Source organism: Convolutriloba macropyga, chromosome 5 (assembly GCF_964194025.1).
Source record: "Convolutriloba macropyga chromosome 5, txConMacr16.3, whole genome shotgun sequence".
NCBI lineage: Eukaryota > Metazoa > Xenacoelomorpha > Acoela > Convolutidae > Convolutriloba > Convolutriloba macropyga.
Window position 1 is genome coordinate 41,230,145 of NC_134472.1, and position 25,529 is coordinate 41,255,673.

General features: G+C 32.7%; 1 protein-coding gene across 2 annotated transcripts in view; it reads left to right on the forward strand.

Annotated features, from left to right (window-relative positions):
- LOC142339396 (uncharacterized) overlaps positions 1-25,529 on the forward strand; it is a 503,522-nt gene that overhangs the window by 53,706 nt on the left and 424,287 nt on the right. Inside the window, exon 1 of one of the 2 annotated variants that reach the window (XM_075389412.1) lies at positions 24,889-24,899. The exons of the other annotated variant lie outside the window; for it this stretch is intronic. The gene's annotated coding sequence lies outside the window, so the exon portion shown is untranslated. Of the gene's footprint in view, positions 1-24,888; positions 24,900-25,529 lie in introns of those variants that run through there. 2 annotated transcript variants of the gene reach the window in all.

The following is a 25,529-nucleotide window of genomic DNA, read 5'->3' on the forward strand; positions in this document are numbered from 1 at the left end:
CTCACTTGGCAAAGGTGATTATGCAATGAAGAAGGTGATTTGAAATATGTAGAAGCGGAGACTTGAAATGAAGAAGGTGATTTGAAATATGTAGAAGCGGAGACTTGAAATGTGTAGAAGGGTAGAGGAAGTGTATGATTGAAATTACTCCGAGTTGGTGTTTGAGGTTACTCCGTTTAGCTCGATAAGGGCTGGTTGGAATATATTTGTTTGGAATTGGAATCAGAGGAGGAATATATTTGTTTGGAATTGGAATCAGAGTAGGACTTGGAATCAGAATAGGAATCAGAGTAGTATCTGATAAGGGATTGATCAGGTGTTTAATAAATGAAAGGATTACCTGTACTAAATATTTTGTTGAAATATCAAGAGGAATTTCCTAACTGATCTCTTTTAAGAATTCTTGTTTGTTTGAGGAAATAGAGATTGAACAGTTTGTTTTTGATTTGACGAGATTGTTAGATTTGGCCTAAATTATTAAGCTTTGTTGATTCGAGATCTAGCTTGAGACTGATTTTTCAAGAGATTGAATTTATTTCAAGATTTCAAGATGGAGAGATTGAACTGGTAGTGAAAGTCAACTGACTAGCAAGAGGCAAAATCAATATTGTGATGGCGATTCTATATCGAATTGGGTCTATTTTCTATAATTCCCAATTAGCGTTTTGTTTGAGTTTTAGAATCCTTTTAAGCTTGTCTGCCATTCATCAGTAGTGGGGCCATTAGCAAGGTGTTGTAATTAGCAAGGTGTTTTAATTGGGATCTGAACAACTTGCATTTGGAATGTAATTGAATCTGAACAACAGGTAATGGCTATGAGTGGCTTCATTGTGATCTTTAAACTTGTTCTGCTCTGTTGAACATAGTCTTTCCGTCTGTATGCAGCGGATAAGTGTTGTTTAATAATGTCAATTTGTCTGTTTTAAGAGTATTTGAGGCTTTCTAAAGCCGTATAAGTGTGTTACTTTGTCGTACAGAGTACTTTAATTGCGTCCAGACAAGTGCTTGAAAGCATTTTCTTTTAATTATCATACTTAAGTCTTCCTTTTATTTTCAAGTGTTTTAATTGAATCCTTAATGGATTTATGCATGATTTTTCCTTTCTGAGATGGAGAAAATTGAAATTTATTGGTACTTTTTTGAATCGCTCAAGTTCTTAGGCGTAGACTTGGTGTTATTTTTCAAGTGTTAGAATTGGTTGTATCGTACTGAAGTGTTGTATACGAAGATCGTGAAGTACGTATTAATGTACTTTTTAATGTAGTAGGCGTTTCTGGGAGTCTGAGTTTCTGATCCCTTAATGGGTTGGAGTGTTTATTTAATGGATCTAAATGTTGAAGTGTGTTTGATTGACGTTTGCTAATTGCGTATATGATTTATCTATTTTCGTTCATTCGGACGATCCGTGCCATTTAGCAGAATATTGTGTGATGTAAGGTTATGACTGTCAGTTATGACTGTCGGTTATGCCTGTCGGTTATGACTGTCGGTTATGACTGTCATGATATAGGTGTTTAGTGCGGAGGGTTTAAATGTAGTGTTGAATGAGGAAGTGAAATAGTATCAAATATGCTGCCTGCACGGTGTGTGCGGGTAACTGTGTGAAGTGTTATCATTAGTGGTTATTGATTTAAACAGTTGTTAGTAGTATCGTAATGACCTGAGTGAACGGAAGAGTATGTAACGACGTGTGTAATTACGTGAGTGAACGGAGGAGTGTGTATACTGTTCACTAAACAGAATGTTCGTTAGACAGAAATTTGGATAGACAGCAATTATTCCTGTCTGATATAACTGTAATGTGACTAAATGTGAATACGTAGAGATGAATACGTGTTACTTAAGTAATTGTAAAATTGTGTTAGAGGTATGTTTATCTTCGTTATACGACTAATGGTGTGATATTGATGTGTATTTTAATGTGTGATATTAAGTGTTTAACTACCTAATTTGTCTATTTGTTTTTTCAGGTGATTGAAAATAGATTTCCGTGTGCGGTTTATGAAGTTGTTGGTGAAGTTATTTATCTTGTTTGTTATGTTGGGGTTTATGGTGTCGGAGTATTTTATGGCGGGAGTAGAGGATGGATTAATAATATCATCAATATTGTCAATATTATTTAGTCGTCGGAATAGATAATATTTCCTGTAATATTCCTTTCGTTATGGTGCTATAATTATTGGTGCTACCTTTAGATCCGTTGCACTAGTTCGTTACATTAGTTCGTTTACATTAGTTTACATTCCTTCGCTTCGTTTCTTTTAGATTCCTTTAGTTGTTACCTTCATTTAGTTACCTTTATTACCTTTGTTTAGTTTATATTACATTCGTTTAGTGTACCGTCGTTAGATTAGCGTTGTCAGATTACATTCGTTTAGATTACCGTTGTTATATTACATTCATTTAGAATAATGTTGTTTAGTATAGTTTAGGATATCAGTTTTAGATAGTAGAATTAGATTAATTCATTTTGTTTAGTTTTCAGTTAGTTAGTGATCAGTTAGTTATCAGTTATCAGTTAGTGATCAATTAGTTACAGTTATCCGTTAGTGATCAGTTAGTTGCAGTTATCAGTTTAGATATTAGTTAATTAGTTAGGTATTAGTTATTTAGTAGTTAGATATTAGTTATTTAGTTCAATTACTCGTTTTGCAGTCCGTTTTATTTACTTAGTTGTAATTTGTTTATAGTTCGTTTATAATAGTCGGTTAGTTAGTTAGGTATTAGTTAGTTTACAGTTAGTTTACAGTTTGGTAATTTTATTTCGTTTATAGTTTGTTTATTTAGTTTAGTTAGTTTACCGTTAGTTATGTAGTTAGTTTAGTGTAGGTTAGTTGCGTCTGTCTAGCTGATGTTCCCGGATGGTTGGGCATTAGACGATGCCGTTATTAGACGGTGCCAGTGCCGGTTCCGTCATTGTTTGGATTCTTTGTTTATTGGTGTATGTCTAGATGAGGTGTTCTGCTGATTATCATTATATTCGGTGAGGTGCTCTGCTGATTTTTTTTTGAGATTTGATATCGTACTTCTTAAACGTGACTTTTTAAGGCAACTAACGAATATATTAGTTGTTTATTTTTATCATTTGTTTAGTTCGATTATTAGATTAGGTTAGGTTAGATTAGTTTATAATAGTATTGTTTATTTGATTTATTATTTGTTTGTTGTTAGTTTTGAGACTAAAAGGATGATTAAAAGGATGATTGTTGTTAGTTTTTATCTATTAGATTATTTATTATGTTATTTATACTTGTAGTTAGTTATTCGTAGATTTGTCTTTGTTCGTAGAATAGTTATCCTTTTTGTTTATAGTTATTAGTTATTGTTTATTAGTTATTCGTTTATTATTATATCACTGATGATGCAGTTGGTGACAAGTGACAAACAATTATTATTATTGTGTGGCTGATGATGCCGCTGGCGAGAAGTGACCGATGTGAAGTGGCCGATGTGAAGTGACCGATGTGAAGCGGCTGGTGTGTGATGGTGTATCTGCAGATGGTGTAGCGTAGTTACAATAGAGTACTTACAACAGAGTAGTTATAATTAGAGTAGTTACAATCTGGGTTCTAGTTCACTGTTTTGAACTGTTGAACTTTTGTAGATTTGAACTTTTTTAAACATTTGAGAATTTTGATTTATTTCCTTGTTTTAGTGTATTTGTAGTGTGTAGTATTATATGATTTTGAATTGAATTCCTTTGTGACGTTTTTAAATGAGTGAGATATAGAATGGAGGTAGTGTATGTAGAAGTTGAGTGTGAAACACATAATAAGTGTTAGTAGAAGTGGTGTTAGTAGTAGTTAAATTTGATTACTGAACATGATTACTGAAGGTGAGAATAGATAATGACGAAGGTGGTGAAAAGGGTTTGTATTACAAATAATAAGTGTATTCATTATATTTATGAATCTTCAGTTCGATCAAACGATCATTCGGCGAAATGACCGTTCGACTCATAGAATACAGACTTTAATATTCATACAGGCTTCTAGTTTTGACACTAATGTAATTAAATATTACATTTGAACTGTTTGACTTTCGGCTAAACAGTTCATTCGGCTAAACATTCGGCTAAACAGTTCATAGGCTTGCATTATGGTATATTTTATTGGTCAGTTTATTAGTGTATACTAACGGTGAAAATAGGACAGTGTGATATGAATTAAATTCAAGTGCGAACTAAATACGAGTTCTTGATCTTTTAAGACATTAATTTATGGAGTGATATTGCTTGTATTATTCTATTAGGTGCCGATTTTATCATCGTATCAGAACTAATTGGTTAGTTATTACTCGGGTTTAAAGGAATAAAGAAAAAGTAAGTTCTCACAAATACAGAATATAAATCAATTTAGAGTGAAGGTGTGACCCAAGGTGTGAATTTCACATTTACTGATTATAATTGTTCAGTGAAATAATTATAGTTAATGAATTATAATTGCTCTATTGAAAAGGGGTTAACAAGTTATTTCAAGGTTTGTTTTTCAATTAATAATCTGTTTTGAATTAATTTCTGTTATTTTGAATTTGTTTTGACTTTTCTTTTTCTTGAATTGTATGGTGAATTTTCTTCCGGTTTTTCGGTTTTTGGTGTGAGATCCATGCAATTTTTCTTTATTATTGGTTTTTCTGGTTGTTTCAATGTTGGCACGTTTTTATCAAACAAGTAATTGTTGAGTTCTTCTTTAATATGTTTTTTTTGGATAGTATGGTACTATATGATTTCTGTGGATTGTAATTTTTTCTTTATCTTTGTCCTGTAGCATGTATGTTGTATCAGTTGGTTTTTCAATTATTAAATATGGGCCTGGTTTGAGGGGTATTGGTTTTTTTGATACACCTTCTATTTGTTGTTGGTTAGTTATGAGTACGAATGTTCGAATTGGTAAAGGTTTAGCTGTTCGAAATCTCGTATTCATTTCATTGGTTAGTTTTTTTGCGATTCTGTAGAATTCGTGTTATTGTTTGATAGGTTTCGTTAAATTGTTTTTCTTTATCCAAGAACCATTTTGCAAAAGTTCTTTTTTGCAATTTTGCAAGTTTTGGGTGATTAAATTGTTGTTCTAGGTGAGTGTGTGTAGGTTGTGTCATACAGATACTTTTATCTGAAGGATTACAATTTTGAAGTTCATCGGTTGTTGTTCCCAATTTAACTTGTTGGTTTACGTGGTTTCTGGTTAAATACTACTTCATAGATTGACATTCCTAATCTAGTTTGGTATTGTGTATTATGGGCGTAGGGGAAGAATTTTGCTTTTCGTGACCAATTATTGAATTTTTCATCTACTAATATTCTTGTGAACTGTCCAATAATACGATTTGTTCCTTCTACTAAACCGTTTGTCCAAGGTGCATAGGTAGTGAATTTTATTTCAAAATATTTACACAAGTGTGTAAGTTCGGTGTTAATATATTCCGACCCGTTATCTGATCGTAATTCTTCCGGTAGTCCGAATTTCATGAACCAATGTTCGAATAATGCTGTATATGCACAGTAAGCGTTATTTTTTGGAGCACACATAAAGGTGACAAATTGTGAAAATGCGTGAATGCATCTACTATTACGAAAATATATTGATGTCCGTCAGAAGGTGGGTTTATTGGTCCTTCATCATGATCATATCTATCATGATCATTTCGATGAAATGTGTTTTTGTTGAAGCAAGGTGTTCTGTGTTTGTTTTGTTGTGGTTGTTTGCAAATATTTTATTTGTCTGAAATTTGATACAATCTGCTAATAAGATCTTGATCCAAGTATGGAGGTTAGGGAAATAATAATTTTCCATCAGGTTCCGTTTTGTTTTTTCCAATCCTGTGTGACCAACTGTATCTATGCAGTGGTTTTCAAAGAATGCACATATTAGTAGTGTGAGTGGTAGGCAAATTCGTATCAGTGATTTTTTCTTAACTGTGATCAGCATTGTCATTAGTGAGGTGTTTTCGTCTATCACTATTGACTTAAATTTTCTGTAATATGCGAATAGTCCCTTATTTCCTCGAAATTCTGGTGTGACTGAATGTAGTTTGTTATTATGTGTTTTCCACATTTATACTTTGTGTATTACTGGGTCTAGAATTTGTGTTTCCTTTAGTAAAGGGTTGGTGATTTTTGTATTTTCGTCATAGAAGATGTCATTTTATTTTAACATTGTCAAATTCTTGTTTGGATGCTTGCACGTTATTAAATAATCGAAGATAGTCATCGTCGTGGTGTTTAATGTAAGGTCCGTTTTGGTTTTTAGGTATTATTAGGTCATCTTTTTCAATTACTGGTGAATTCCAATTTTTAATTTGCGGTTTATATTTTGGTATGAGGTTTGTTTTTGTTTCACTTTTAAATTTTTTGTATGAAATTGGTTGGTATTCGTTTCTATCGATATTAATTGCAAAGAAATTATTGTGGATATTAGCTATTAAGGGGTAGTGAGTTTGATCTGTTTTTTCTACGTTGTTATAGCAGATGCTATATTGGCATTCTATGTTAGTTCCAAACGGTGTTTTGGCAAAGTAAAATTTAATGTTCTCTGGTATTTCAACTGTGATATCTCTAGTTTTTGTGAATTGTTCTTCATTAATGGTTCTGCTGAGGAGATCTGGCAATGCTAGGTTTTTTCCTTCTGTCCATATAAATTGGAGGTTCGGGAATTTCATTAGTATGAATTGGAATCTGTAAACTCTATGATTAGGTTTATTTTTCTGGGTGAATAGATATATAATAGGTTTATGATCAGAAAATAGTATTATCGGGTGTTTTGATCCTGTTAAGAGGAATTCATATTCCGTTAGTGCAATTCGCGAATGAGAGTTGACAGTCTCATTTCGATAGGTGTAAATAATCGTGAATTTGCTGATATCAGATTCATTTTATTTTCTATTGGGTGTTGTTGCAGTAATGCTGCTCCGATTCCGGTGTTGGAAGCATTGGTAAGGATGTAAAATGGTTTACTAGTGTCTGGCTTGGTTATTTCGAGTTTTTTGGTTATCGTATGTTTCATTTTCTCAAATACTGTTTGGTGTTCTTTTGTCCATTTAAATTCTGTTTCTTTATGTAATAGTTTATAAAGGGGTTGTAGTTTGGGTTGCATTCCATAGACATATTTGGCTAAGAAATTTATGGTTCCAAGGTATTGTTGAAGTGATTTCATGCTATTTGGTGGCTCTAATTTTTGGAATCCTTCAATCCGTGAAGTCAAAGTTTTTATTTTTTTGTTTTCAATTATATGTCCAAGAAATTTTACTTTCTTCAACATGAAGTAAGTTTTATCAGGTGCTGCTTTAAGGTTTTCTTTTTGTAGTATTTTGTGATATTCTTCCAATGTTTCATACATTTGGTCGTACGTTGTTGTTTGAATGAAGATATCGTCTACTTAGGTGATTACTGTTCCTTTCACGAATAGTGGATATGAAAAATGAGTAAGGATTGAGGCAAATGCTGCTGGTCCAATTGATATACCATAGAATAATCGTTTAAAACAATACTGTTCAATTCCATTCGTGAAATGGGTATATCTCATGGATTCGTTATCTAAGGGAATTTGGTTATATGCACTGTTCAGATCTGCTGTTGTGAAAATTGTACCGTTTATTCGGGTTAATGCTACATCCACTGGTTCTATTGGCCAGTTGCGCTTTGATTCGTTTATCATACTGTTCAAGTATCTACCGTCTAGGACGATTTTTAGTGATTCTCCATTACGTAGGATGATCACTGGTTTTGTGAATGTGTTGCCTGTGGACAATTGTTCTTTGTTGACAGATGAAATTATATCGTACTTTTTCAATACGTCAAGTAGTTTTTGACTTCTGTCTCTTAAGTGAACTGGTACTTTGCTGATTCTCTGCTTTTTGAAGATTGCATCTTTTTTCATAGGTAGGTTAAATTTTACTTTTGTTTTTCCAACATCGAATTTTGTTGTAGCATATACATTTCTGTATTTCAAAGTTATGTCTACTAATTTGTCAAATTGTTCTTGTGTTAGGTGAGAATGTTGGAAATCAAACAATTTTATAAATTCTTTGTCCTTGTCATTGTATTTGGTGATATTAAATATACATTTGAAATTAGGTTTTCTTTCGAATGTTGCAACTTGGTATATACTTTCGTCGTTGTTTATTTGAAGTATATTGGTGATATCGTTTTCATTTTCATAGGTGAGGTGATATAGTGCTGAGAAAAGATCTAATGAGTTTGATTGGTAAACTTCCATATGAAACGTTTTAAATGTTGTGTTTTGATATATAAATCCAATTAGTTCATTTTTGAGTATCATTTTATGGTTATTTTTGTTAATTAAGTAAATGTCTGCGAAATTTTCGTTTTCTTTGGTGAAATCTTTAATATCGGTGAATGATAGGTTATGGTACTTATTAATAGGTTCAAAGTTATGTAGTGATCCGTGCAGAATTTTTCCGTTTGATTTTTCCATTCTTTTGAAAATATGAATAGGGAATGTTAAACATTTGTGTTCGTGTGGTTCGAAGTACTGGGTTTCCTTGTTGTATACAGGGTATATTCTAGAGTAATATGGGTATTCTTTGGTTGTGTTTTGAAAGAAATGGATTTCATTGTCAATGTCTGTTGGTGTGTTAATTGTTAATTTATTTGTGTTCACGTTTATTGTTTCACTATATTCTTTAAAAAAAGGTGCTCCAAGAATATTATGGTTACATTGTGTGACATAGAAAAATATATTAAAAATTGGGTGAGGATTACTCCTACTATTAGAGATTCTTTCCGGTGTCACGTTTAAATTTTTTTAGTGCCCAAAGTTTCGATTTTTGTATTATTTGCGGCAGTCAGCGTTCTAACTGATTTGGTTAATTGGAGGTGAGGATTATTGTATTTTAACTCGTTCCATGTGTCTTCGTTTAGGAGATTGAGTGTGGCTCCTGAATCCAATAGGAAATCAATTTCGAGTATTGGTTTTTGTTTAGTAAAATCGGTTTCTAAGCTTGTGTTTTGATACATCGGTAGTATCCATGTGGAATTTGATTCAATTGTGTTTATCGAGATGCAAGTGTTTTCTTGGGCGTCATAGAATTTTTCTAATATCTGCTGATCTTCATCCGAAGAATTTGTTGAGTAATTGCACTCTTCAATTCCAGTTGGATCTTGTTCAATTTCGTGTGGTTTGTCTTCAATATTATTTATTCTATTTCCGTTTTGTCGATGGTATGGTTTATGATTATATCGGTTTCCGTTCTTACTACTTTGTCTGTAGTTTTGATTATTTGATCCTCGATTTCTATCGTTGCTGTGGTATCTACTTCCGTTATTGCTATTAGAGTTTCTATCTGTATTATAGGGTGATCTGGACTGGTACGGTGATCGTGAATGTTGATATGGTGATCGTGAATTGTATCTTTGGTTATTACGATTATCTGAAATTGAACGGTTGGAATTACTATTTTTGTTGTTTCTATTATTTCTGTGGTAGCTTTTACTACGGTTCCTGTTATTTGAATAGTTTCGGTTATTATTGTTTCTGTTATAACTCTGTGATTTGTTTCTGTTTTTGTTGTCATATCTGTTTTGTGATCTATTATTACTATAAGATCGATGGTTGCTGTATGATCTATTATTGCTGTAGGGTCTACTCGAGTATCTACTATTTTTGTTATTATAGTTTCGATTACTTTGGTTACTTGGCTATCTACTATTTCGGTTAGGTGTTCTACTTCTGTGGTTGCTGTAAACAGGTGAAGTTGAAGTTAATTGTCTACCGTTGACGTTATTTGAACTTATTTGTCTGTTAGGTAAATTCTGGTTATTTCTCGTGTGACCGTTGAATGATCTTTCTCGTGGTTTATTTTGTTGTTCTCTCTGTGGTCTTTTGAAACATCTACCTTTGGTATGACCGTGTGAACTACAATAACTGCAAAATAATGCAAACTTTGGTCTGCCTTTGAAATTTTTTCTATCATATGTATTGTTGATTCCATTTAATACATTACAGACTGCGTCTTCGAATTGATCAAGATTGCTTTGGTTTAGATTATCTGTATTGCTACATATATCTGATATTTGGTTAATATCTATTTGCTGGTTACTGGTGCTTTGATTTACTTCATACAATCGTTTATGGTTGTTAGTGATAGTCCTGGTTAAGTCCATTTGATCTATTTTCTCTAGTAAGGTTTTAAATGGCATTTCAGGTTCTTGAGGTGTTGGTTTGTGATTTGCGTGTTTTTTCAACGCTGCTGTTTTTAGTTCATTATCTAAGCATCGTATAAAAGTTTGGTTCATTACACTATTTTTGTAATCTTCAGTGTATAAGTTGAATGCTGTTTTGACTAATGTTTCAATTCTTAATGCTAGTGATCTTAATGATCCATTTGTATGTTTTTGAATTTGTTGGAGCACTATTTTGGCTTGTTGTTTAGATTTTTCGGAATCAAACATATCCGAGAATTCTTTTGCAGAATAGTTCCCAATCCAATTTGGTTTCACTTGGTAAGGTTGAATACCATTTTTGAGCAGGTCCCTGTAAGGTGCGTAATCGTCAATTCATGGTTGGTCATTTTTTGTCTTTCTGATTCTATGTTATTTATCCTGTTTTTATTGTTATTGTTGTATTTATTTCCGTCTGTTCTTCGATCTTTTGAGTGATATCTATCATTTTGGTCTCTTTGCGTTGAGTTTCTCCTGTCATCCCTATTATTATTATTATTATTATTATTATTATTATTATTATTATTATTATTATTATTATTATTATTATTATTATTATTATTATTATTAGAATAATGTCTATTGTTACTACTTGATCGTTGTCTGTATCTATCATTTTTGTTTGAGTCTTTACTATAATGTCTTTGTCTATTATTGTTATTGTAATTATTATTATTTCTGTTGTACGATGAATGTTGTCTTGAGTTACTGTGGTTTGTGTATCTTGAGCTTGATCTGCTATTGTTGTATTTGTTGTGATTATTGTTTCTGTTGCAACTGTTAATTCTACTTCTGTTATAATTGTTTCTATTATAACTTCCACTTCTATTGGTATAATTATTATTCGAGTTGCGATATCCTTGACAGTTTCGACTATCTCTGTTATATGAGTTATTATTAGAATTGTTTCTTGATTGTGATCTTTATGGTTTTATGCTTCGGGAATTGTGGTGTACTGGTGATGTTGATGGTAATTTTCGTCCGTTGATGTTATTCGAATCCAATCTTCTGTTTGGTAGATTTTGATTGCTCCTCATATGACTATAGAATGATATTTCTTTTGGTGGTGCTATGCCTTGTCTTCGTGGTCTTTTAAAGCATCTTCCTTTTGTGTGACCGTGTGAACTGCAATAGCTGCAAAAGAGTGCAAACTTCGGTCTTCCTTTAAAGTTTTTTCTATCGTATGTGTTATTAATTCCGTTTAGAACGTTACAGATTGTTCCTTCAAATTGTTCTAAATCATTTTGGTTAATATGGTTTATGTTGTTACAAGCTACAATCATTTGTTTGAGATCTTCACTAATGTTAGTTGTAGTTTGGTTGACTTCATATAATCTTTTGTGATTGTTTGTTATTGTTCTTGTTAAATCCATTTGATCTATTTTGTCAACTAGTGTTTTGAATGGCATTTCTGGTTCTCTTGGCGTTTGTTTATGATTGGCATGTTTTTTCAAGGCTGCTGTTTTTAATACGTATCTAAGCATCTAATGAATGTTTGGTTCATTACGCTGTTTCTATAATCTTATGTATATAATGAGTATGCTGTTTTTACAATTGTTTCTATTCTCAGTGCGAGTGATCGTAATGATTCATTTGTGTGCTTTTGTAGTTGTTGTAACACTATTATTGCTTGTTGTTTTGATTTCTCTGAGTCGACCATGTCTGAAAATTCTTTACAAAATGTTTCCTAATCCAATTTTGTTGCACTTGGTAAGGTGGAATACCATTTTTGAGCAGGTCCTTCTAAGGTGTGTAAGATCAATGCTGCTCTTTTTACTTTCCACTGATGATGCCCAGGCTTGTTTACTGTTTCTATACCGTTGCTGAATATCATTGCTGCGATGATACTATTTAGATATTCTTCAACTGTATATCCAGGATCGGTGCCATCAAATGGTTTAATTGTTGTGGGTACTGACCAATTTGAGCTCAAGGTTTCTATTTGTGGTTCCTCGTTTATACTCATTGAGGTTAATTAATTGTTAATAAAATGGTAAGGGAGGTTCCGTTACAGAATTATTCTGGATTTCGTTGTTTTCAGATTGTTGTTGTCTCTGATCGTTTATTTCGGTTCTTCGTCTATTTTTTGTTTTTATTGCATTTCTTTGATTTTGTTGTGTATTGAATTCAATTATTGTTTGTTGTATTTGGTCATAAGCTTCGTTTAGTTGTGCTTCGTGTTTTCTCTGGAGATTTTCGCTCATTCTGTTAAATTTTTTCTCCGTATTTTCTAGAAGTTTGTTAAAATTTGCTTCTGTTATTCTTGTACTTTGGTTTTCATTAAAACTTGATGTCGCAATGTGAATATTTGTAACATTAGGTACTGCTGGGTTATAGGTGTATCGTTATTATTTACAAATCCAAAATGAATGTGATTTTGTTGTACTTTCTGTTTTTTGTTTCTATCTGTTATCATTGCAACTTGTGGATATGAATCACTTTCGTCGTCTGTATCATTTAGGCGTTCACGACTGTTATTTTTAAGAGTGAACAGGTTTGCACTCAGTTTCTTGTCTGGTATAAATGTTGATTTCCATTTCTCCGATTGTACTGTAAGTTTTTTTTGGTGTCGAAGTGAACGTTGTTTTTTTTAGTGTTGTCATTGATAGTGATCCAGTTTGTTCTCTATCATAAATATTAACTTTTTTGTATTGTGCTTTGATATAATTAATACTATTTGAGCTGATTTGCAGTATACTTTCGTAGTAGGGTGATGTGTGTGTTTGATCCCAGAGTTGTTGTAATTCTATTTTTTCTAGGTAATGGATTTCCTTTTCGAATGCTTTTCAAATTAAGGATCGTGTATTATTAATATATTCAATATGATCTAACCAAAATAGATAGCATATTTCTGATACTATCTTCAAGATATCTATTGCTGTTTCTTCATTGATTTCTTTCCTGATTTCAATTATTCTAGCTAACCAACTTCCAAAGCTTTTTATGTGTGATCGGAGTATTTCATTTATCGATGGGTTATTTGTATTTTTTTAAGATACGGTGTGCTATATTTGACTAATTTGTAGGTTGTTGGGTTTATAGTTGTTATTTTATCACTGTCTTGTTTTAAATCATGGTTATGTAAGAAGATTCGAACTATTTCTTCTAAGGAGTATTCTGTATCTAGTACTGGTGATTGCACTATACAGGTGATTAATGAAATAAAATTAAGAATAAAATGAAAAGGTTATTTTGTTGGTTCTCTGAATGCTACCAACACTGGTCGCACCAGATAAGACGTGTTCTGAGCTTGCCTTTTAATAGGATACTTCTGGAACTGTCTTATGGTTGTCTCAAGAATAATAATAATCTTAAGGCTTACCTGACTAATTAAAGTTCTATGACTCTAGTCTGTTACTCTTCGATGGGAGTACTAGTGGGTAGAGCACGGGCCCCAATGCTCCTATCTAGACTTAGTCTCAAATACATTTCATGAGAGGAGAGGAGAGAGATTCTTATACTTTATTGTTATATCAGGTCTGACTCTGAAGGAACCAACTAAAGAGTGAAAGGAAAGGTTCTAGCGTATTTCTAAAAGGGAAAAAATAAATATAACTTTATCCAATCAGAAACGAGTATTCGAGTTTCAATAAATAATTTATTCTTTTTTGAATAAATAGTTTTTTCAAGTTTTATTTCTGGATGTCAATCAATATTGAATCCACTCGCTAGCGGCATTTTGACATAGATTTTCTGTTTTTTTATTTTTTAATCTGTTTTCTGTTAGGAATGTTTTTCCCAATTCACCCATAGTCCGTTCTAGGTCCAGTTTTGTGTTTATTCCATAAGAATTTTTTGAAATGTACGTCAGGACTTGTCCTGCTATATTTTTTACTTCGTCGAATAAAAATTTTTTGCTTTACCTCATTTTGCCGCCTTTTCGACATTTTGCGTGAAATCTTTCTGACTTCTCTAGGCTAGTTTCACTCTTCTCTCATTTTGCTAAAAGTGTTTTTAGACAGCAGTTGCTCCGCAGAGCAATTCGAAATGAACAGTCAGTATAAAAAAAAGAAATCAGAAATAGAAACGGGATAAACACATAAAGCCCGATTTTAGATGCCCGTTACTCGAACTTTTGTTCTTAGTTACCATCTCTAATGCTTATTGGTATTGATACTAGTAGCCCCTGTGCGGTCCCCCTACGAAACATGTACATGTTCAGCTCCAAAATTACATCAATGTATTTTGCACTTTAAAATTATTTGTACAAAAAGTTTTTGCAGTTTTTTTTCTCTTCTTTCAATCCCAATCTTGGTTACGGGAATCAATGGCGGCTATTTTCTTGCAATCTGCCGAGTTTGTTTAATTGAAATTGAGGCTATTATTGGTTTTGCTGTTTTACTTTTTAGTCTGCATTTGTCCAATAACCCTACCTATTTTCTTCTAACCCCGTGTTGCGAATGCAAATGCTCTCCTGTAAGAAAGAGACATGAACATTTGAGTGTTTTATGAATCTTTATCTAACCAGAAAGCACGGTAATGTGGGTACGCACATAATGTTCCGACCCCGCTCATCACCACTCTTGACTGAATTGGCTACCAATTAATGAAGAGATAAAGAACTTTAAAACAACTTATCGTTCAATAAACAACCAATGGAATACCATGTTGCCACTCTAGAGGGCCGACGAAAGTTGTTGATGATCGGGCTACTAGAAAGGACAATAAAAAATCAAACAACACATCAATTACGACCAAAGTTCGATGTCACCTATGCTTCATTAGAAAAGATATGGGAATTGTCCTCAATGCGACTGGTTAGCATGTCGACAAAAAAGGGGCAAAGAGGTGCGAGATTCGAAAATACGTTTCTATTTCTGAAAACAATTAACTTCACAGTAGTTAATGTCATTAGAAATCAACTGAAATCACTAGAATTTTCATTTATATATCCAAAAGACGCAATTGAGATATGTCATTATTCAGTGTTCAATTGGGCAAAATTTCAACGCCATATAAATTTAAAACGTCATTTAAAACGTACAAATATATAAAAATCTCAAAAAATTTATGAAATCACGTCGTAACAGTTTTACTAAAGCAGAGAAACAAATGTCTGAAGCCAAATCTGTTATGCAGATTAAATAATAGCTCACTGCAAACGGGCTGTGACCTGTGTTTACGGAGACTGAGCTGCAAATCCACCCAAAAACTTTAAAAAATGAAACTCAAAAACCCAAATAATCTTTGAAAACAAGTTTTTTCAAAAGTCATAACAGACTTAATATGACGTGACTACAAAACGTGACGAATTAGGATGCAACACCTCAGGAAACCAATTGGGCCTGTTATTAATAAGACTAATCACGACCCCACAGAAAAAGGAATACATAAAGAAGCCAGAACTTCAAACAATTTTGCAGCATCAAACTGTTCAATGTGGAGTCAATCTTGATTGACATCCACAAATAAACTTGAAAAAACTATTTATTCAAAAGAAGACAAATTATTTATTGAAACTCAAATACTAGTTTCTAATTGGATAAAACTATATTTATTGTTTTCCCTTTTAGAAATGTGCTAAAACCTTTCCTTTCACTCTATAGTTGGTTCCTTCAGTGTCAGACCTGATATAACAATAAAGTATATGAACCTCTCTCTCTACTCCGCTCTTGAAATATATCTGAGACTAAGTCTAGATAGCAGCATTGGGACCCGTGCTCTATCCACTAGTACTCCTATCGAAGAACAGACTCCTATCGAAGAACAGACTAACATCACAACACAAAAAAGTTAAAATTTATGATAGAGAACAAACTGGATCACTATCCATAACAACACCAAAAAAATAACTTTCACTTCGACACCAAAAGAAAACCTTACAGTACAACCGGAGAAACGGAAATCAACACTTATACCAGACAAGAATCTGATTGCAAACCTATTCACTCATAAAAATAACAGTCGTGAACGCCTAAATGATACAGACGACGAAAATGATTCATATCAACAAGTTGCAATGATAACAGATAGAAACAAAAAACAGAAAGTACAACAAAATCGTATTCATGTTGGATTTGGAAATAATAACGAATACACCTATAACCCAGTAGTACCTAATATTACAAATAATCACATTGCGACATCAAGCTTTAATGAAAACCAAAGTACAAGACTAACAGAAGCAAATTTTAACAAATTTCTAGAAAATATGGAGAACAAGTTTAACAGAATGAGTGAAAATCTCCAAAGGAGACACGAAGCACAACTGAACGAAGCTTATGATTAAATACAACAGACAATAATTGAATTCAATACACAACAAAATCAAAGAAATGCAATAAGTACACAAAATAGAAGAAGAACCGAAATAAACTATCAGAGACAACAACAGTCTGAAGACACCGAAAATCAGAATAATTCCGTAACGGAAACTCCCTTACCATTTTATAAACAATTAACCTCAATGAGTATAAACGAAGAACCACAAATAGAAACCTTGAGCTCAAATGGGTCAGTACCCACAACAATTAAACCATTTCATGGCACCGATCCTGGATATACAGTTGAAGAATATCTCAAAAGTATCATCGCAGCAATGATATTCAGTAACGGTATAGAACCAGTAAGCAAGCCTGGGCAGCATGAGTGGAAAGTAAAAAGAGCAGCATTGATCCTACACACCTTACAAGGACCTGCTCAAAAATGGTATTCAACCTTACCAAGTGAAACCAAATTTGATTGGGAACTATTCTGCAAAGAATTCTCGGACATATTTGATTCCGAAAAATCTAAACAACAAGCCAAAATAGTGCTCCAACAAATTCAAAAACATACAAATGAATCATTAAGATCACTAGCAATAAGAATTGAAACATTAGTCAAAACAGCATACAGCTTATACACTGAAGATTACAAAAATAGTGTAATGAACCAAACTTTTATACGATGCTTAGATAATGAACTAAAAACAGCAGCGTTGAAAAAACACGCAAATCACAAACCAACACCTCAAGAACCTGAAATGCCATTTAAAACCTTACTAGAGAAAATAGATCAAATGGACTTATCCAGGACTATCACTAACAACCATAAACGATTGTATGAAGTAAATCAAAGCACCCGTAACCAGCAAATAGATATTAACCAAATATCAGATATATGTAGCAATACAGATAATCTAAATCAAAGCAATCTTGATCAATTCGAAGACGCAGTCTGTAATGTATGAAATGGAATCAACAATACATATGATAGAAAAAATTTCAAAGGCAGACCAAAGTTTGCATTATTCTGCAGTTATTGTAGTTCACACGGTCATACCAAAGGTAGATGTTTCAAAAGACCACAGAGAGAACAACAAAATAAACCACGAGAAAGATCATTCAACGGTCACATGAGAAATAACCAGAATTTACCTAACAGACAAATAAGTTCAAATAACGTCAACGGTAGACAATTACCTTCAACTTCACCTGTTTACAGCAACCAGAGAAGTAGAACACCTAACCGAAATAGTAGATACCCAAGTAACCAAAGTAATCGAAACTATAATAACAATAATAGTAGATACTCGAACAGACCCTACAGCAATAATAGATCATACAGCAACCATCGATCTTATAGTAATAATAGATCACAAAACAGATGTGACAACAAAAACAGAAACAAATCACAGAGTTATAACAGAAACAATAATAACCGAAACTATTCAAATAACAGGAACCGTAGTAATAGCTACCACAGAAATAATTGAAACAACATTAATAGTAATTCCAACCGTTCAATTTCAGATAATCGTAATAACCAAAGATACAATTCACGATCACCATATCAACATTCGAGATCACCGTACCAGTCCAGATCACCATATAATAGAGATAGAAACTCTAATAGCAATAACGGAAGTAGATACCACTGCAACGATAGAAATCGAGGATCAAATAATCAAAACTACAGACAAAGTAGTAATAACGGAAACTGCAATAATCATAAATTATACCATCGACAAAACGGAAATAGTGTCAATAATATTGAAGACAAAGCACACAAAAATGAACAAGATCCGCCTGGAGTTGAAGAGTGCAATTACTCAACAGATTCTTCGGATGAAGATCAGCAAATATTAGAAAAATTTTATAACGCACAAGAAAATACTTGCAGCTCGATTAACACGATAGAATCAAATTCTACATGAATACTACCAATGTATCAATGCACAAGCTTAGAAACCCATTTTACTAAACAAAAACCAATACTCGAAGTTGATTTCCTATAGGATTCCGGAGCCACACTCAATCTCCTAAACGAAGACACATGGAACGAGTTAAAATACAATAATCCCCAACTCCAATTAACCAAATCAATTAGAACCCTGACTGCCGCAAATAATACGAAAATCGAAAGTTTGGGAACTATAAATCTAAACGTGACACCGGAAAGAATCTCTAATAATAGGAGTAATCCTCACCCAATTTTTAATACATTTTTCTATATAACACAATGTAACCATAACATTCTTGGAACCCCTTTCTTTAAAGAATATATTGAAACAATAGACGTTAACACAAATAAATTAACAATCAACACACCAACAGATATTGACAATGAAATCCACTTCTTTCAAAACACAAACAAAGAATATCCATATTACTCTAGAATATACCCTGTATACAACAAGGAAACCCAGTACTTCGAACCACACGAACACAAATGTTTAACCTTCCCAATTCCCATTTTCAAAAGAATGGAAAAATTAAACGGAAAAATTCTGCACGGATCACTACATTACTTTGAACCTTTTAATAAGTACCATAACCTTTCATTCACCGATATTAAGGATTTAACCAAAGACAACGAGAATTTCGCAGACATTTACCTAATTAACAAAAATAATCATAAAATGATACTCAAAAATGAACTAGTTGGATTTATATATCAAAACACAACATTTAAAACGTTTCATATGGAAGTTTACCAAACAAACTCGTTAGACCTTTTCTCAGCATTATATCACCTCACCTATGAAAATGAAAACGATATCAATGATATTCTTCATATAAACAACGACGAAAGTATAAACCAAGTTGCAAAATTCGAAAGAAAACCTAATTTCAAATGCAAATTTAATATCACCAAATACAATGACAAGGGCAAAGAATTTATACAAATGTTTGATTTCCAATATTCTCAACTAACACAAGAACAATTTGTCAAAATAGTAGACATAATTTTCAAATACAGAAATGTATATGCTACAACAAAATTTGACGTTGGAAAAACAAAAGTAAAACTTAACCTACCTATGAAAAAAGATGCAGTCTTCAAAAAGCAGAGAGTCAGCAAAGTACCAATTCATTTAAGAGATCCAAATCAATATCTACTCGGCGTATTGAAAAAGTACGATATATTTTCACCTGTCAACAAAGAACAATTGTCCACCGGCAACACATTCACAAACCCAGTGATCATCCTACGAAAAGGAGAATCACTAAAAATCGTCTTAGACGCTAGATACTTGAACAGTATGATAGACGAATCAAAGTGTAACTGGCCAATAGAACCAGTAGATGTAGCATTAACCCGAATAAACGGTACAATTTTCTCAACAGCAGATCTGAACAGTGCATATAACCAAGTTCCCTTAGATAACGAATCCATGAGATATACCCATTTCACGATTGGAAACGTACAGTATTGTTTTAAACGATTATTCTATGGTATATCATTTGGACCAGCAGCATTCGGCTCAATCCTTACTCATTTTCTATATCCACGAATTCGGAAAGGAACAGTAATCACCTACGTAGACGATATCTTCATTCAAACAACAACGTACGACCAAATGTATGAAACATTGGAAGAATATCACAAAATACTACAAAAAGAAAACCTTAGAGCAGCACCTGATAAAACTTACTTCATGCTGAAGAAAGTAAAATTTCTTGGACATATAATTGAAAACAAAAAAATAAAACCTTTGACTTCACGGATTGAAGGATTCGATTCCAAAAATTAGAACCACCAAATAGCATGAAATCACTTCAACGATACCTTGGAACCATAAATTTCTTAGCCAAATATGTCTATGGAATGCAACCCATACTACAACCCCTTTATAAACTATTACATAAAGAAACAGAATTTAAATGGACAAAAGAACACCAAACAGTATTTGAGAAAATGAAACAAACGATAACCAAAAAACTCGAAATAACCATGCCAGACACTATTAAACCAGTTTACATCAATACTGATGCTTCCAACACCGGAATCGGAGCAGCATTACTGCAACAACACCCAATAGAAAATAAAATGAATAACAACACCTAATCTAATAATCAAACTAATCAAGCTAATCAAATGATAAAAACAACTAATATACTCGTTAGTTGTCTTAAAAAGTCACGTATACGAAGTAAAATCTCAAACCCAAACCAATACACAATCTCGTAATTACAATGACAATCAGCAGAGCACCTCAGCGAGACATACACAAATACCTGCAAGCACCTCAGCGAGACAAACACAAATACCTGCAATGAATTAATTACAGTGAAGGAGTTCCATCAATGACGGCACCGAGATCGACATCAGCCGGCACCGATATAATACACGGCACCGGCACCGGCACCATACACGGCACCGGCACCATACATCGGCACTATCTAATGCACAACCATTCGGGAACATAAGCTAGACACACGCAACTAATCTACACTAAAGTGTTCTAATAATATTCTGCTAACTATCTACATAAATAACGGTAAACTAACTAAACTAACTAAACCCGGTAAACTTGCTAAACTCAGTGAAAGCACTAAGCTAACTAGACCTACATTGCTAACTATAGATAAACAAATAAACTAGTGTAAAAAACTGTAAACTAACCGACTACTATAAACGAACTATAATTAAACTACAACTATCTAAATAACACGAAATACAACACGAGTAATTAAACTAATTATTTAAATTAACTATCAACACTATAAATAACTAAATAACTAATACCTAACTAACTAACTAATAAATAAAGAACTGATCACCAGCTAACTGATCACTACCTAGCCGAAATCTAAATAATCGTAATAAAATTCAGTAACCTAATTCTACTAATCTAAAGCTAATATCCTAAACTAAACTAATATCCTAAACTTATCCTAAACTAATCTAGACTAAATACCTGAAGACATCTTCAAACAACTACGTTTCGAACTATGAATCAATAACAGCTAATCAACAACAATAACTCCACTGAACGAATGTAATCTAAACGAATGTAAACTAAACTAAACGAATGTAACAACTAAAAGAATCGCAGTAAATGAAGGAATGTAAACTAAGGAAATGTAAACTAACCAACGTAACTTAACTGAAACTAATTGAAGTAAATTTATCGAAAAACGAATAACTAATAACTGAACTAGAGTCATCTAATAACTACTGAACTAAATTAACGGATTCCGACGTTAGCACCAATAATTATAGCACCATAACAACGGGAATAATTCAATATTAGAGGAAATATTATCTATTATGACGACTAAATAATATTGACAATATTGATGATATTACTAATCCATCCACTACTTCCGCCATAAAATAATCCGACATCATGAATCCCAAAATAACGAATAAAATAAACAACTTCGCCAACAGCTTCATAAAACGCACACGAAACTCCATTCTCTTATCACCTGAAATAAAGTAAAAAATAAATTATTATCTGGTAACATCCACATCAAATCACCTTCTTTTAGTCACACCATTAGTCGTATTACGAAGATAAACATACCTCTAATACGATTTCATCACTACTTAGTAATACATATCCTCCTCTAGTCACATTGTAATTCATATCCGAAAGCATATATTCTGTCTATCCAACATTTTTTTAAGTGAGCAGAATTCACAATACACACTCTTCCGTTCACTCACGTCAATACGATACTAATAACCACTGTTTGAATTAATAACCACTGTTTATATCAATAACCACTATTGATAACACTTCAGTCTACACATAATACATACACATAGTTACCCGCACACACCGCGCGTACAACACCTTTTACACTATTTCATATTCTAATTCTACACTACATTTACAACCTCTACACTAACGTTCACAACACCTCCATCACGACAGTCATAACCGACAGTCATAACCTTACATCAAACAATATTCTGCTAAATGACACGGATCGTCCGAATGAACGAAAATAGATAAGTCATATACGCAATTAGCAAACGTCAATCAAACACGCTTCAACATTTAAATCCATTAAATAAAGACTCCAACCCATTAACGGATAACAAATTCAGACTCCCAGAAACGCCTACTACATTAAAAACTACATTAATACGTACTTCACGATCTTCGTATAAGAACACTTAGGTACGATAAAACCAATTTTAGCACTTGAAAAATAACACCAAGTGTACACCTAAGGAGTTGAGCGATTCAAAAAGTACCCACAAATTTCAGTTTTCTCCATCTCAGAAAGGAAAAATCTTGCATAAATCCATTAAGGAATCACTTAAAACACTTGAAAATAAAAGGAAGACTTAAGTATGATAATTAAAAGAAAATGCTTTTAAATACTTAAGACTTTCAAACACTTGTATGGACGCAATTAAAGTATTCAGTCCGACAAAGTAACACACTTTTACGGCTTTGGAAAGGCTCAAATACTCTTAAAACAGACAAATCGACATTGTTAAACAATACTTACTCACTGAATACAGACGGAAAGACTGTGTTCAACAGAGTAGAACAAGTTTAAAGATCGCAACTGCCACTCAATGAATCCACTTGAAGCCACTACCTGTTGTTCAGATTCAATTAAAGTTGTTCAGAAGCCAATTAAAACACATTGCTAATGGCCACTATTGATGAATGGCAGACACGCTTAAAAGGATTCGAAAACTCAAACAAAATGCTCATTGGGAATTATAGAAAGAACCAATTCGATATAGAATTGTCATCACTATCTCAATTTTGCTTCTTGCTGGTCAGTTGACTTTCACTACCAGTTCAATCTTCTCAATCTTGGAATAAAATCCAATTTCAAACTAGATCTCTAATTAACAAAGCTTAATAATTTAAGCTAAGTCTAACATTCTCATCAAACCAAAAACAACCTGTTTAATCTCTATTTCCTCCATCAAACAAGAACTCTTAAAAAAGACCAGTAAGAAAATTCCTCTTGATGTTTTCATAGAATCAGAAGTCAGTCTTTGATACAGGTAATCTTTATCTCATTAAAACACCTGATCAACCCTCTTTCAGATACTATTCTGAGTACAATTCCAATCAACGAATATATTCCAAATCCCATACCAGGATCATACCCAGTTAAACGGAGTAATCTCCAACACACTTCCTCTCTACATTTCGCCAATTCAGTCTCAGCTTCTACAAATTTCAAATCACCTTCTTCATTAGTTAATCACCTTTCTCAAGTGAGTACACATAATTGTGATAGTTGTAATAGTTTGCATGGTACACTGAATATTTAGACATTCATATTTATCAGAACTGTAATAGTTTTCAGATTTAGAATAATACTCAGATTTCTAGATTATGTTAACACCTACATCATATTGATTCCACCATTTAGAAATTCCATCTTGTCTTCTATTAAGAAAACATAATTAAAAAATACAAAAATGGATATCAACCTAACGATAGACATACAAAACCCGTATATTTATTATCATAAACACTTTGTAACTGATACAAATATAAATACTAATATCGCCGGATGCACCTATATCTATATTAATCTACAATCTAGTTTGTACAAAGAACACCCAGAACTAGTACCAATTTACGAACAAACACTACAGATTGCTAACGAAATAGTAGAAGTTCAAAATATCCAGCTAAATCTTACTTTCAATATAAGTTGTTAACAACATTAATTGTTAAAATACCTTTATGCGAATACGCGTAACGAGACAGAAGTCAGGAAAAGTAATAATAGACAAACACTTCAAAATAGCCAAAAATACTGAAATAATCAATATTACATTTAGATTTCAAACGAAAGACAAATACGGACACACTAGAACTAGATATGTACGATATAGATGGACAAAAGGCGCAAATCTGAAGTAGCAATTGTAGTTGAATGTTCTTATAACAGAAACAAATAGAAACAATTAAACTTACACGCACAATGTCATTTTCATTATAATAACGATCCATTACATTTGCTTACTTGTAGAACACCACAAAAAATACCTTATAACGTGCACAGCAATTAAAAAGAATAATGCCTTAGTAGATCTTCACTGCGGAGAAGACTACTTTTATCATCTACTGAAAAAACCAATCACGTTACATTCTATGATAGATTACGAGAATCTCAGACGACAACTAACTCAAGAAAAGTGTATTGACATTTCTAAATTTAAAACACCATTTGTAATAGTCTCTGAAAACAATACCGAAATATTCACCTAAAACCGCCAAAATTGATGCCTTTATAATATTCTACACTACAATCAGTCTAATCACAATACTAACAACACCGTGTATAGTAGCCATTTCGATATATCTAGCATTTGAAATTATACGTACCGCCCTTCGAAGAAATAGAGTAATACATGCAACTATGCCAATCTATTTAATGTAAGAAGGACAAGGTTTAAACGAGGAAGACACAAACCATTTTTGCAAAAAATTTCTTGAAAATATTGAACTTGAAATCTTCCAATTCCTAAAAACAGCATTTATAATAAATTTTTTTGTGTTAATGTGCTATAACTTATTAAAATCTATATTTGGACCATAAAAACACGAATCAAAATTGATCCCGACGGACGCGTTGAAGAAGCTAATTACTATACTTTAAGAGCCCATAACTTTTACTTACAAGTAGCTTTTCCAGAAAATACACAATATTATGGAAATGTTCTAATATACCAAATAAACGTACGTGAAAATCACTAAGTTTGGATTTCTAATTTATGCGCACAAACAAGCCAACCTATACAAACCATTACTCCATTACTTATTCTATCACCACCAGCAGAATTAAACGCACAATATACTCAAGACCCAAACTACCAAAACAATCCCACCACACTCGCATTTACACGTAATAACACAGTTGCATTGTATAACAACACATCCCAACAAAATACAACACAACTGAATCTCCGATCAAATTCACAAATAACACAACACAATATTCAACAAAATAGAATAATACCAAGAAATAATAATCCATCAATAAATAACCATTTCGCTACAAACAATAGACACCAAAATAACCCATCAGGAACTCCTTACAGGAGCGCTTAATTTACACAATTGCGTCAATTAGTAATAATCATAATATTGAACGACCGCACGACAACGAAGTCACTGATTTAACTAATATACCAACATCACCAGAAGAAA